The following is a 12,410-nucleotide window of genomic DNA, read 5'->3' as shown; positions in this document are numbered from 1 at the left end:
GATGAGCCTAGCCTTACAGAGACTTGATATGCCAGAGCAGACAGATATGGGGAAGCTTCACCCTCCAGAACACGATCACAGGACATGTGACATTTGGAAAGGGTATAAATATAACCCAACATACAGGGGATTATGTTGTGGCATTGGATCACCTTGTCATTATTTGCTGGTCTTCACTGGGCTTTGTTGACACTGGCATTGCGGATCATGCCAATTGGCAGAGCCTCTTGGTTTCCTCTGGATCAAATTGCCATTGCTTATTTCTGAATGGTGTTTAGAAGTGGATTGAGCTACTGTCCGTCACTGTGAAAATAACTGATTATTTCCTGAGATCAAACATTGGAATTGCCCCAAAGAACTATTTCTAAGCAGGTCTGCGCCTCCCTTTGCCCTGCTAACTCTTCCTTTCCACTACCTGTGGTGAGTAGTGGGATAGAAGGGAGGTGAGAACATTTAAGAACTCTTATTAAAAGTTGCTTGGAAAAGTCTAAGCCTGCAGAAATGAATAAATGAATTAATTCGTTGGGCAGAGAAAAGGAAATGACTTAAGTGCCATTGAACTGATGAATGCTTGAAAAACATTTGTAAAACATGTTATATTTGTCCAGAAAAAGGATAAATCCCATACATTTGCTGTAAATGGATGAAACTAAGAAGTCATTATGAACCTTGAAAGAAGCCAAATGCAAAATGACAAATGAAGTCACTTGTGTAGAATTTAAATGCTTAACTCAGATATTCAGAGCAGAATGACAATTACCAAAATCATGGGGCTGCAGGGTCCAGTAAAGCACAAAGAAATATTGGCAAAAAGGTTCTCAGCTACAGTTGAGAGGAAAAATATTTTTCCATTTTAAACTGAAATATACATTGCAAACAATGATACTAAATATTTTCTTAAATACTTTCTCCATAAAAGACATACATGCTTACCCAGATTTGAAACTATACAATATATAAACATATCAGAGCACGAAAAATTACTCTATAAGTGCATAGAAGTTTATGTGTTAAAGTTTTGGGAAGACACAAATTATAATGTAGGATATTTATTAAATAACTAAAAACCTGATCTATAAGAAACTAATTTTACACATAAGAATAAATGCCTAATGAAAATACATACCCGAATCGGGATGGATATACAAAATTTAATCAGAAATGAGTATAATTTTGAAAAATATACATTTACAATAGAAAGAAAACAAGGACATTATTGATGAAAGTATAAATATATCCAATTAGTTTAATAATACATTTTTCACACAAATTTTAAGAGTTCTTACATTTATAGGAATAATTAAAGAACAAAACACTAACATTAAAATCTTAAATTTCTACTACAGTAATGAGTTAGAAAAGTAACAAGGGGGAAGTGCTTCAAATTCTATGCGGGCGACTCTACCTGAGATTCCTAGCAGCTGGGATATGGAGACTGAAGTAGCCACCTCCAGTACCCAGGCCGGGACTTCTAGTGAGGGAGGGAGACATCAACCCACCAACTAAAACTTTGACACAAAATTTGTCCTACCTACAAGATGTGCATGGAAAAAATGGAGCAGAGTTTGAGGGAATGGCTAACCAATGACTGGCCCAACATGAGACTCATCCCATGTGAGGGAACCAACCCCTGGCATTATTTACGATACTCTGATGTATTTGTAAACAGAATCCTAGCATAGGTGTCTTCCGAAAGGCTACATTCAGCTTCAGATGGAAGAATGTACAGAGACCCAGAGCCAGGCATCAGGCAAATCTCAGGGAATCTTGTAAAAGAGTGAGTGATAGAATTAAGTGAGACAAGTGTGTCAAGTACACCACAAGATCTACAGAGTCAAGTAACCTGGACCCATGTGGGCTTCTAGAGACTGAACCACCAACTAAAGAGCACTCAGGGGTGAACCTAGGTCCCCTGTACATTTGTAACATGTGTGAAATTTGGTCTTCATGTGAAGCCTCTGATAATTGCATTAGTGGCTTTCTCCAACTCTGTTGCTGAGCATTAGGTCTCCTGCTCCTACCTATACTGTCTAGTTGGGTCTCAGGGAGGACATGCCTAGTCCTGAGAGGACAGGATGCCTTAGGGCACAGAGTTGCCAAAGGGGGCTTCCAATTCTCTGAAGCGAAGGGGAGGCAATAATGAGGGGAGGTATTCATAATTGGGGAGGAGATAGGAGATAGGGACTGTGATCATGATGTAAAGTTAATTAATTAATTAATTGATTAATTAAAGAATAAAATCTATGAAATAGAGAATAAGGAAATAGAAGAACTCACAATGTAAACAAATGAGACCAGCAAATATATAGTACTCTTACACCCAGGCCATTTCCTGAACTGAACATGTTGAAATACTGCTATTTGAAAGTGTTTACTTTAAAATTTAGATTTGAGTTTTAATTTTGATTTTAGCCATATTAAAATAAGGATCATTAAAAACTGATTAATTTGTATGAGCTGCATTCCTTTGGATCCTATTATTATTTGTGGAACAGAGACAGTGTTGAAGTCCATTTTGCCTTCCTTAACACCCACCTACCGACTGTATGATAATACAGCACAATGTCCCTAACTAGAGTCAGGTTCATTTGACATATTCGTGATATGAAGAGTCCCAAAACAGAACACAGTAAACATATCTGCCTGTTTACTTTATAAGCCATAGCTGTGATAATATGTTGTGTCAGAAAATAGTTCAAAATAAAACTAAAAATACAAGCCCATTGATTTGCACAATGATGGTTATATTATGATGGGAGGCAACAGTACATCAAGCAGAATAAAACATTGAAAATCTAGACTTATGGAAATTGTTACAAAGTTAAATACTAGTAAATCAATGAAACTAAAAGCAAAATTGAGAATATCAACACAAAGGAAACACAGAACACAACCTGCTAGAAGCAAAGATACAGAGACAATGGTACTGAGATCAGTTTATAATTTTATATTAAAGAGAATTAATTATACCAAATATACACTCTGACTTTAGACTTCAAGAAATTATATAATGAAATGTTTTTAAAGTGAAATTCATAAAAGGTAAAGATAAATAAGACTGAAACTATAAAGTAGCAGAACAATAATAAAATTAAATTTCAATTTTAACTATATATTAAAATATGTTATATTGGAAATTACTCAAAACTGGGTAGTTATGAAAGGTAATATTTCTGTAGCACACCATTATATATGTGGAAAATAAAGCAGGACACCAGCTCGTGTGAGTCCATCTGCCTGCTAACCTTTGGCAGGTCACTGCATAGCAGGAAAGCATGAAGGAAGAAACAAATGAGAAGGGAAGAAGCCAGCAGGACCCCAGGGCAGAAATTTCTGGGACTATTTTTTGTGTCTTCTTTCTCTACATGAATCACAATATGACCTATATCCATTCTTTGCCAGGGCAGTGTGTCATTTCCATAATGACAAATAAGAATAGAACATTTGTTAGAACACAGGGTCCAAAAATGTTTGAATGTTGAAATCAAATGATCTTTGGCATGAGCAACCACGAAGACTATCATGGCTAACGAATGACCTTCCTACACAATAGTGCTGGAAAGCTGGATACATAAATGCTGAAGAATTATGTTGGCTTCTGAACTTTCAACACACACACACACACACACACACACACACACACACACACTCACACTAAAATAAAGTTGAAAGACATATAAGTCTATTGCTTATTCAGAATCATAAAAGACCCTTTAAATATTAACTATGGCCTTCTGGTTGCTGCCCTCATGGAGAGCTGAAACCCAGCTCTGAGGAGCGACTTCAGGCCAGAGGTAAGACCAAGTTTCTACTCCAAGTGACCAGCCTGGTGAACTCAGGACACACAAAGGCAAAATTCCTCTGGGAACTGTTACTTTCACTTTCTAACTGGGGCCCGAACCTCCCTGATCCCAGCCCACAGCTCCCTGCTCCCAAAACCTGTGGGAGAGAGAGCTCATCGCCCAGACAGGTGGGCACACCTGAGACTGCAGGGCAGGAGAGACTTCCAGTACTGCCCATCCTCACCCATATCCCTGGCCCAAGAGGAAACTGTATAGGGCCTCTGGGAAGAGGAAGATAGGGGCACTCAAGCTGCAGGAACACTGAAGTCCAGATTGCCCCCGGATCTGAAGGGACCCGATCAAACAGCTCTCTTCACCCAAATCCCATGGGTGGGAGAGCTAGACCTACAGAGGGGCAGACATGACTGGGAAGGCAGAGGAGACTACTCTCTGTCCACATTTCTGATTCTAGAGGAAAATGCCTAGCACCATCTGGGCCTACTGTGCACAGGGACCCAAGAGAAGGCCGAGCAGTCCTGACTGGTTGTTGCCCTCACAGAGAGCTGAAACCCAGCTCTGAGGAGAAACTTCAGGCCCAAGACGAGAGGCTCCAAGTGACCTGCCTCGTGGACTCAGAACACATGCCCACAGAAACAGCTGAAGACCAGTAGACAGGAACGACTACACTGCTCATAGCAGCACACTCTGTTCCCATAACTGGCTGAAAGAAACAGGAAAACAGGTCTACAGCACTCCTGAAAAAACAGGACTATATGACTGTCTAATCACTGTCAGAAATAGCAGAAAAAGGTAACACCAGAGACACCATGATGGCAATAGGCAAGTACAGGAACCCAAGCAACATAAACCAAGACTACATGGCATCATTAGAGCCCAATTCTCCCACCAAAACAAACACTGAATATCCAAACACTCCAGAAAAGCAAGATCTGTATTTAAAATCACATTTGATGATGATGATGAAGGACTTGAAGAAAGACATAAAGAACTCCATTAGAGAAATGCATGAAAACACAAATAAACAGCAGAAGACTATGGAGAGGAAACACAAAAATCCCTGAAAGAATTACAGGAAAACACAATCAAACAGGTGAAGGAATTAAAAATGGAAATAGAAGCAATAAAGAAAGCACAAAGGGAGACAACCCTGGATATAGAAAACCAAAGAAAGAGAAAAGAAGCTGTAGATACAAGCATCACCAACAGAATACAAGAGATAGAAGAGAGAATCTCAGGAGCAGAAGATTCCATAGAAATCATCGACACAACTGTCAAAGAAAATGTAAAACAAAAAAAGCTATTGGCCCAAAACATACAGGAAATACAGGACACAATGAGAAGATCAAACCTAAGGATAGTAGGTTTAGAAGAGAGTGAAGAATCCCAAATCAAAGGACCAGTAAATATCTTCGACAAAATCATAGAAGAAAACTTCCCTAATCTAAAGAAAGAGATGCCCATAAACATACAAGAAGCCTACAGAACTCCAAATAGATTGGACCACAAAAGAAACTCCTCCCATCATATAATAGTCAAAACACCAAATGCACAAAACAAAGGAAAATATATTAAAAGCAGTAAGGGAAAAAAGGTCAAGTAACATATAAAGGCAGACCTATAACAATCACACCAGAGACAATGAAAGGCACAAGATCATGGACAGATGTCACACAGAACCTAAGAGAACACAAATGGCAGCCCGGGTTACTGAACTAAGCAAAAGTCTCAATTATCATAGGTGGAGAAACCAAGATATTCCATGACAAAACCGAATTCACACAATATCTTTCTACAAATCCAGCCCTACAAAGGATAATAAATGGTAAAGCACAAAACAAGGAGGCAAGCTACACGCTAGAAAATGCAAGAAACTAATCGTTTTACAAGAAAAAAAAAGAGAAGACAAGCACACAAACGTAATCACACATCCAAACACGAAAATAAAAGGAAGCAACAATCACTATTCCTTAATGTCTCTCAACATCAATGGACTCAATTCCCCAATAAAAAGACACAGATCAAAAAACTCAATATACAATGAGGACCCAACATTTTGCTGCCTACAGGTAACACACCTCAGAGAAGAAGACAGACACTAACTTAGAGTAAAAGGCCGGAAAAAAACTTTCCAAGCAAATGGTCTGAAGAAGCAAGCTGGAGTAGCCATTCTAATATCAAATAAAATCGATTTTTCAACCAAAAGTCATCAAAAAAGATAAGGAACAACACTTCATATTCATCAAAGGAAAAATCCACCAACATGAAGTCTCAATCCTAAGTATCTATGCTCCAAATACAAGGCGACCTACATACATAAAGGAAACCTTATTAAAGCTCAAAGCACACATTGCACCTCACACAATAATAGTAGGAGATTTCAACACCCCACTCTCATCAATGGACAGATCATGGAAACAGAAATTAAACAGAGACATAGACAGACTAATAGAAGTCATGAGCCAAATGGCCTTAACAGATATTTATAGAACATTTGATCCTAAAACAAAGGGATATACCTTCTTCTCACCACCTCATGGTAGGTTCCCCAAAACTGACTATATAATCGGTCATAAAACTGGCCTGAACAAATACAGAGAGATAGAAATAATACCATGTGTCCTATCAGACCACCACAAACTAAAGCTGGTCTTCAATAACAATAAGGAAATAACACCCATACATACATGGAAGTTGAACAGTGCTCTACTCAATGTTAACCAGGTCAAGAAAGAAATTAAAGACTTATTAGAAATTAATGAAAATGAAGGTACAACATACCAAAACTTATGGGACACAATGAAAGCTGTGCTAAGAGGAAAACTCAGCTCTGAGTTCCTGCAGAAAAAACAGGAGAGAGCATATATCAGCAGCTTTATAGCACACCTAAAAGCTCTAGAACAAAAGGAAGCAAGTACACCAAGGAGGAGTGGAAGGCAGGAAATAATCAAACTCAGAGCTGAAATCAAACAAGTAGAAACAAAAAGGACTATACAAAGAATCAACAGAACCAAAAGCTGGTTCTTTGAGAAAATCAACAAGATAGATAAACCCTTAGCCAGACTAACCAGAGGACACAAAGAGTGTGTCCAAATTAACAAAATCAGAAATGAAAAGGGAGACATAACTACAGAATCGGAAGACATTCAAAAAATCATCAGATCCTACTACAAAAGTCTATATTCAACAAAACTTGAAAATCTGCAGGAAATGGGCAATTTCCTAGACAGATACCAGGTACCGAAGTTAAATCAGGAACAGATAAGCCATTAAAACAACCCCATAACTCCTAAACAAATAGAAGCAGTCATTAAAAGTCTCCCAACCAAAAAGAGTCCAAATCCAGATGGGATCAGTACAGAATTCTATCAGATCATCATAGAAGACCTCATACCAATACTATCCAAACTTGTCCTCAAAATTGAAACAGATGGAGCACTACCGAATTCCTTCTATGAAGCCACAATTATTCTTATACCTAAACCACACAAAGACCCAACAAAGAAAGAGAACTTTAGACCAATTTCCTTTATGAATATTGACTCAAAAATATTCAATAAAAATCTTTCAAACTTATATAAAAATTCAATATTGCGAACTGAATATATTATGATATGAGAAGATACAAACATGCGGCCTACATGCTTAAGAACAATTAGGAGGAATACACGAACTTTTGTCATGTGCTTGTTCAGATACCTTATCACCTTACACATTTGTTTCTTAGTGTTTTCTGGAAAAACGTTTATGTATGTTTCTGGGTTTGTTAGCAAATGATTAAATTTTACTGTGTTAAACGTTAGGACACTAGACTACTAAAGACGGGTAATACTGATCTCTAAGAGGTTTATATAGGGTATTCATTGTAGAAAAAAGAAAGACTATGATACAACATGAATGTTCATAATATATATTTACAAACTGTGTATTCTTTTCTATAAAGTGTTTATATACCAAAATCTTGAATAGATTAAACAGAAACTGAACTATGAAAAAAAATTCTTGCAAACTGAATGCAAGAGCATATGAAAACAATCATCCATCAAAATCAAGTAGGCTTCAATCAAGGAATGCAATGTAATCCACCATATAAACAACCTAAAATATAAAAACCGCATGACCATTTCATTGGATGCTGAGAACGTATTTGACAAAATTAAACACCCTTTCATGAAAAAAGTCCTGGAAAGAACAGAAATTCCAGGCCCGTACATAAACTTAGTAAAAGCCATATACAACAAACCAGTAGCTAATATTAAACTAAATGGAGAGAAACTTGAATAATCCCACTATAATCAGGGATTAAACAAGACTGCCCACTCTCTCCCTTCTTATTCAGTATAGTTCTCGAAGTCCTAGCCAGAGCAAACAGACAACAAAAGGAGATCAAAGGGATACAGATTGGAAAGGAAGAAGTCAAAAATATCAGTATTTGCAGATGATATGATAGTATATTTAAGTGATTCCAAAAGTTCCACCAGAAAACTACTAAACCTGATAAACACCTTCAGCAAAGTGACTGGGTATAAAATTAACTCAAATAAATCAGTAGCCTTGCTCTACACAAAAGAGAAACAAGCCGATAAAGAAATTAGGGAAAGGAAACCCTTCATAATAGTCCCAAATAATATATAATACCTCGCTGTGACTTTAACCAAGCAAGAGAATGATCTGCATGATAAGAACTTCAAGTCTCTGAATAAAGAAATTGAAGATCTCAGAAGATGGAAAGATCTCCCATACTCATGTATTGCCAGGATTTATATTGTAAAAATGGCCATTTTACCAAAAGCGTTCTATAGATTCAATGCAATCCCCACCAAAATTCCAATCCAATTCTTCATAGACTTAGACAGAAAATTTTCAAATTCATCGGGAATAACACAAAACCCAGAATAGCTAAAACTATCCTCAACAATAAAAGGACTTCAGGGGGAAATCACTATCCCTGAACTCAAGAAGTATTACAGAGCAATAGTGATAAAACCTGTATGGTATTGGTACAGAGACAGACAGAAAGACCAATGGAATAGAAGTGAAGACCCAGAAATGAATCCACACACCTATGGTCACTTGATTTCTGACAAAGGAGTCAAAACCATCCAATGGAAAACAGATAGCATTTTCAGCAAGTGGTGCTGGTTCAACTGGAGGTCAGCATGTAAAAGATTACAGATTGATCCATTCTTATCACACTGTGCAAAGCTTAAGTCCAAGGGGATCAAGGACCTCCTCATCAAACCAGATACACTCAAACTAATAGCAGAAACAGAGGGGAGAATATTGAACATATGAGCACTGGAGAAAAGTTCCTGAACAAAAGACGAATGGCTTATGCTCTAAAATCAAGAATCAACAAATAGTATCTCATAAAACTACAAAGCTTCTGTAAGGCAAAGGACACTGTTGTTAGGACAAAACGGCAACCAACAGATTTGGAAACAATCTTTGCCAACCCTCCAACTGATAGAGGGCTCATATCCAAAATATACAAAGAACTCATGAAGTTAAACTGCAGGGAAACAAATAACCCTATTAAAAATGGGGTTGAGTGCTAAACAAAGAATTCACAGCTGAGGAATGCCAAGTGGCTGTGAAGCACCTAAAGAAATGTTCAACATCTTTAGTCATAAGGGAAATGCAAATCAAAACAACCCTGAGATTTCACCTCACACCAATCAGAAAAGCTAAAATCAAAAACTCCAGCAACAGCAGATGCTGGCGAGGATGTGGAGAAAAGAACACTCCTCCATTGTTGCTGGGATGGCAGACAACCATTCTGGAAATCAGTGTGGAGGTTCCTCAGAAAATTGGACATTGAACTACCTGAGGACCCAGCTATACATCTCTTCGGCACATACCCAAATGATGCCCCAACATATAACAAAGATACATGCTCCACTAAGTTCATAGCAACCTTATTTATAATAGCCAGAAGCTGGGAAGTACCCAGATGCCCTTCAACAGAGGAATGGATACAGAAAATGTGGTACATCTACACAATGGAATATTACTCAGCTATCAAAAACAATGATTTTATGAAATTCATAGGCAAATGGATGGAACTGGAAAATATCATCCTGTTATTTTCCAATCACAGAAAACCACACATGGTATGTATTCATTGATAAGTGGATATTAGGCCAAATGCTCGAATTACCCTACATGCACAGAGCACATGAAACTCAAGAAGGATGACCAAAATGTAAATGCTTCACTCCTTCTTTGAAAGGGGAACAAGAATACCCTTTAGAGGAGATAGGAAGGCAAAGTTTAGAACAGAGGCTGAAGAAATGCCCATTCAGAGCCTGCACCACATGTGACCCATACATATACAGCCACCAAACTTGATAAGAAGAATGAAGCAAATAAGTGCAGGCTGACAGGAACCGGATGTAGATCTCACCCGAGAGACACAGCCAGAATATGGCCAATATATAGACGAATGGCACCAGCAAACCACGGAATCGGGAACGGGACCCCCGTTGAAGGAATCAGAGAAAGGACTGAAAGAGCTTGAAGGGGCTCGAGACCCCATATGAACAACAATGCCAAGCAACAAGAGCTCCCAGGGACTAAGCCACTACCCAAACACTATACATGGACTGACCTTGGGCTCCAACTGCATAGGTAGCAATGAATAGCCTAGTAAGGGCACCAGTGAATGGGGAAGCCCTTGGTCCTGCCTAGCCTGGACCCCCAAGTGAACAGGATTGTTGGGTGGAGGGCGGTAATGGGGGAAGGATGGGGATGGGAACACCCATGTAGAAGGGAGGTGGAGGGTGTAGGGGGATGTTGGCCTGGAATCTGGGAAAGGGAATAACAATTGAAATGTAAATAAGAAAACCCAATTCAAAATGATGGTGGAAAAAATTGACTATGACAATGAGTTTTAATGCAGTAAACTACACATTCTTTGAATACTGCTTCTCTGTAGAGACCAACATTTTTACTTTGTAATGTCACAGCTCAAAACCATAGTACTTTTGGTTTAAAATGATGTATGTAAGCAGTAAGAAGTACAGCCCTCTCTGTGTCTCAACATTCTTTTAAAGTACAATTATGAAAACTTTCACCTACTACTGTCATTCTTTGGTTAATTTAATGTGAAAATTCAAGGCAAGCCACAGAAGAAGGCAATAAGGGTGGTGTATGCTATCAGCCAGAAAAAAATAAAATATCTAAATTTGAAATATGAATGAAGTGTTGTTCAACTGAATTCCATATTCCTTAACAGAACATTATGTTCATAAGTTATCATAAGTCAAAGATGATGAAGAATGACAGCATGCTATCCTAGACACCAATCATTGTCCCTGGGGATTTCCTTTGCCATTGAAGCACTGGTTTTCAATTAGGCTTTTTAGACTAGAAAATGACCAATACTTAAAATTAAAATTTAAGAGAGAAAATACAATAAGCATTGGAACATAAAAAGACACCCATGTTTATGTGCTAGCAGAACTGTTACAAAGGCTACATTGCAATCAATGAGATCTAGATTGAATATAATACCCCGAAGTTGTAATGCCATCTACACAGAGAAAATCAATTCTAAATGCATGTGCAAAAGATCCTAAGCAGCTAAAATAATCCTGAAGGGTAAAAGGACTTGCTGAACCTTTCACGAAAAATGATTTCAAAATTTTAATTCATCCAAGTAGAAAACGAGAATGACCAGCCTCAAAACTTCTAAACTATACACCAAAGATGCTATGCCAAGACACAGCAGAGACAAGAACACACCCATGTTTGTTGCAGATCTACCCATAAAAGCCAAGGTACAAAAATAGATTGTATACCAGTGAATGAATGACAGCTATAGATACTCTGGTATATATTTAGATGAGTTCTGTTTGGTCATAAAAATACGAATAAGTTTTTTTATTTCAGAAAATGTATGGAATTGGAGGTAAAAAATTAAGCAAAATAAACTGGTTTCACAAAGGCAAAACTCATTTTTTCTTCTTTTCTATGAGCAAGTTAGGAATTAAATGATTTGAAAAGAAGAGGATTACTAGTATGGCTGTGAAAAGGAAAGTAGATCAGTGAAATGAAGTGTATGTGAGAGAGAAATGAAAATGACAAAAAATAGTATTTGAACATCTGGAATTCTCACAGCAAAATGCATTGCTTCATGCCATTAACACATGCTAATTAATAACCGTTCAATATTTAAAATCACATAAATAATGCTAAAAAGCAAATTTGAATGTGTGCATAATATATGTATACATGTACACAGTTTGTATATATATAAAAACTGATAAAAGCATTCAGTGTTTATGTTTTAAGGGCTATACAGTTTGTTAATAAAATGTGTATGAAAAATGCAAGTGTGTCAGCCTTCTCTGGATCTGATGCAATTCAGATGTAAGTGGCATATCATAAAAATTAGAAAAAGTGATCAAAATAAATGCAAATGCACTATTAAGTGGTTAAGAACACTGGCTATTCCATCAATATATCTTGTTCAATTCCCTGCAAAAACAGTTACATTTACTTCTAGGCCCATGGTTTCTGACTCTTCTTCTGGCTTCAGACCTCCTCACCCCACCAGACCTCTAAACTTCCTGGTGTCTCCAGTCTCTAGAGGTGCATCTTCTCTTA

The sequence above is a fragment of the Rattus norvegicus genome, chromosome 2 (genome assembly GCF_021556685.1).
Source record: "Rattus norvegicus strain SHRSP/BbbUtx chromosome 2, alternate assembly SHRSP_T2T, whole genome shotgun sequence".
Taxonomy (NCBI): Eukaryota; Metazoa; Chordata; class Mammalia; order Rodentia; family Muridae; genus Rattus; species Rattus norvegicus.
The sequence above is the reverse complement of the archived record's forward strand: the minus strand, read 5'-3'. Positions refer to the sequence as shown.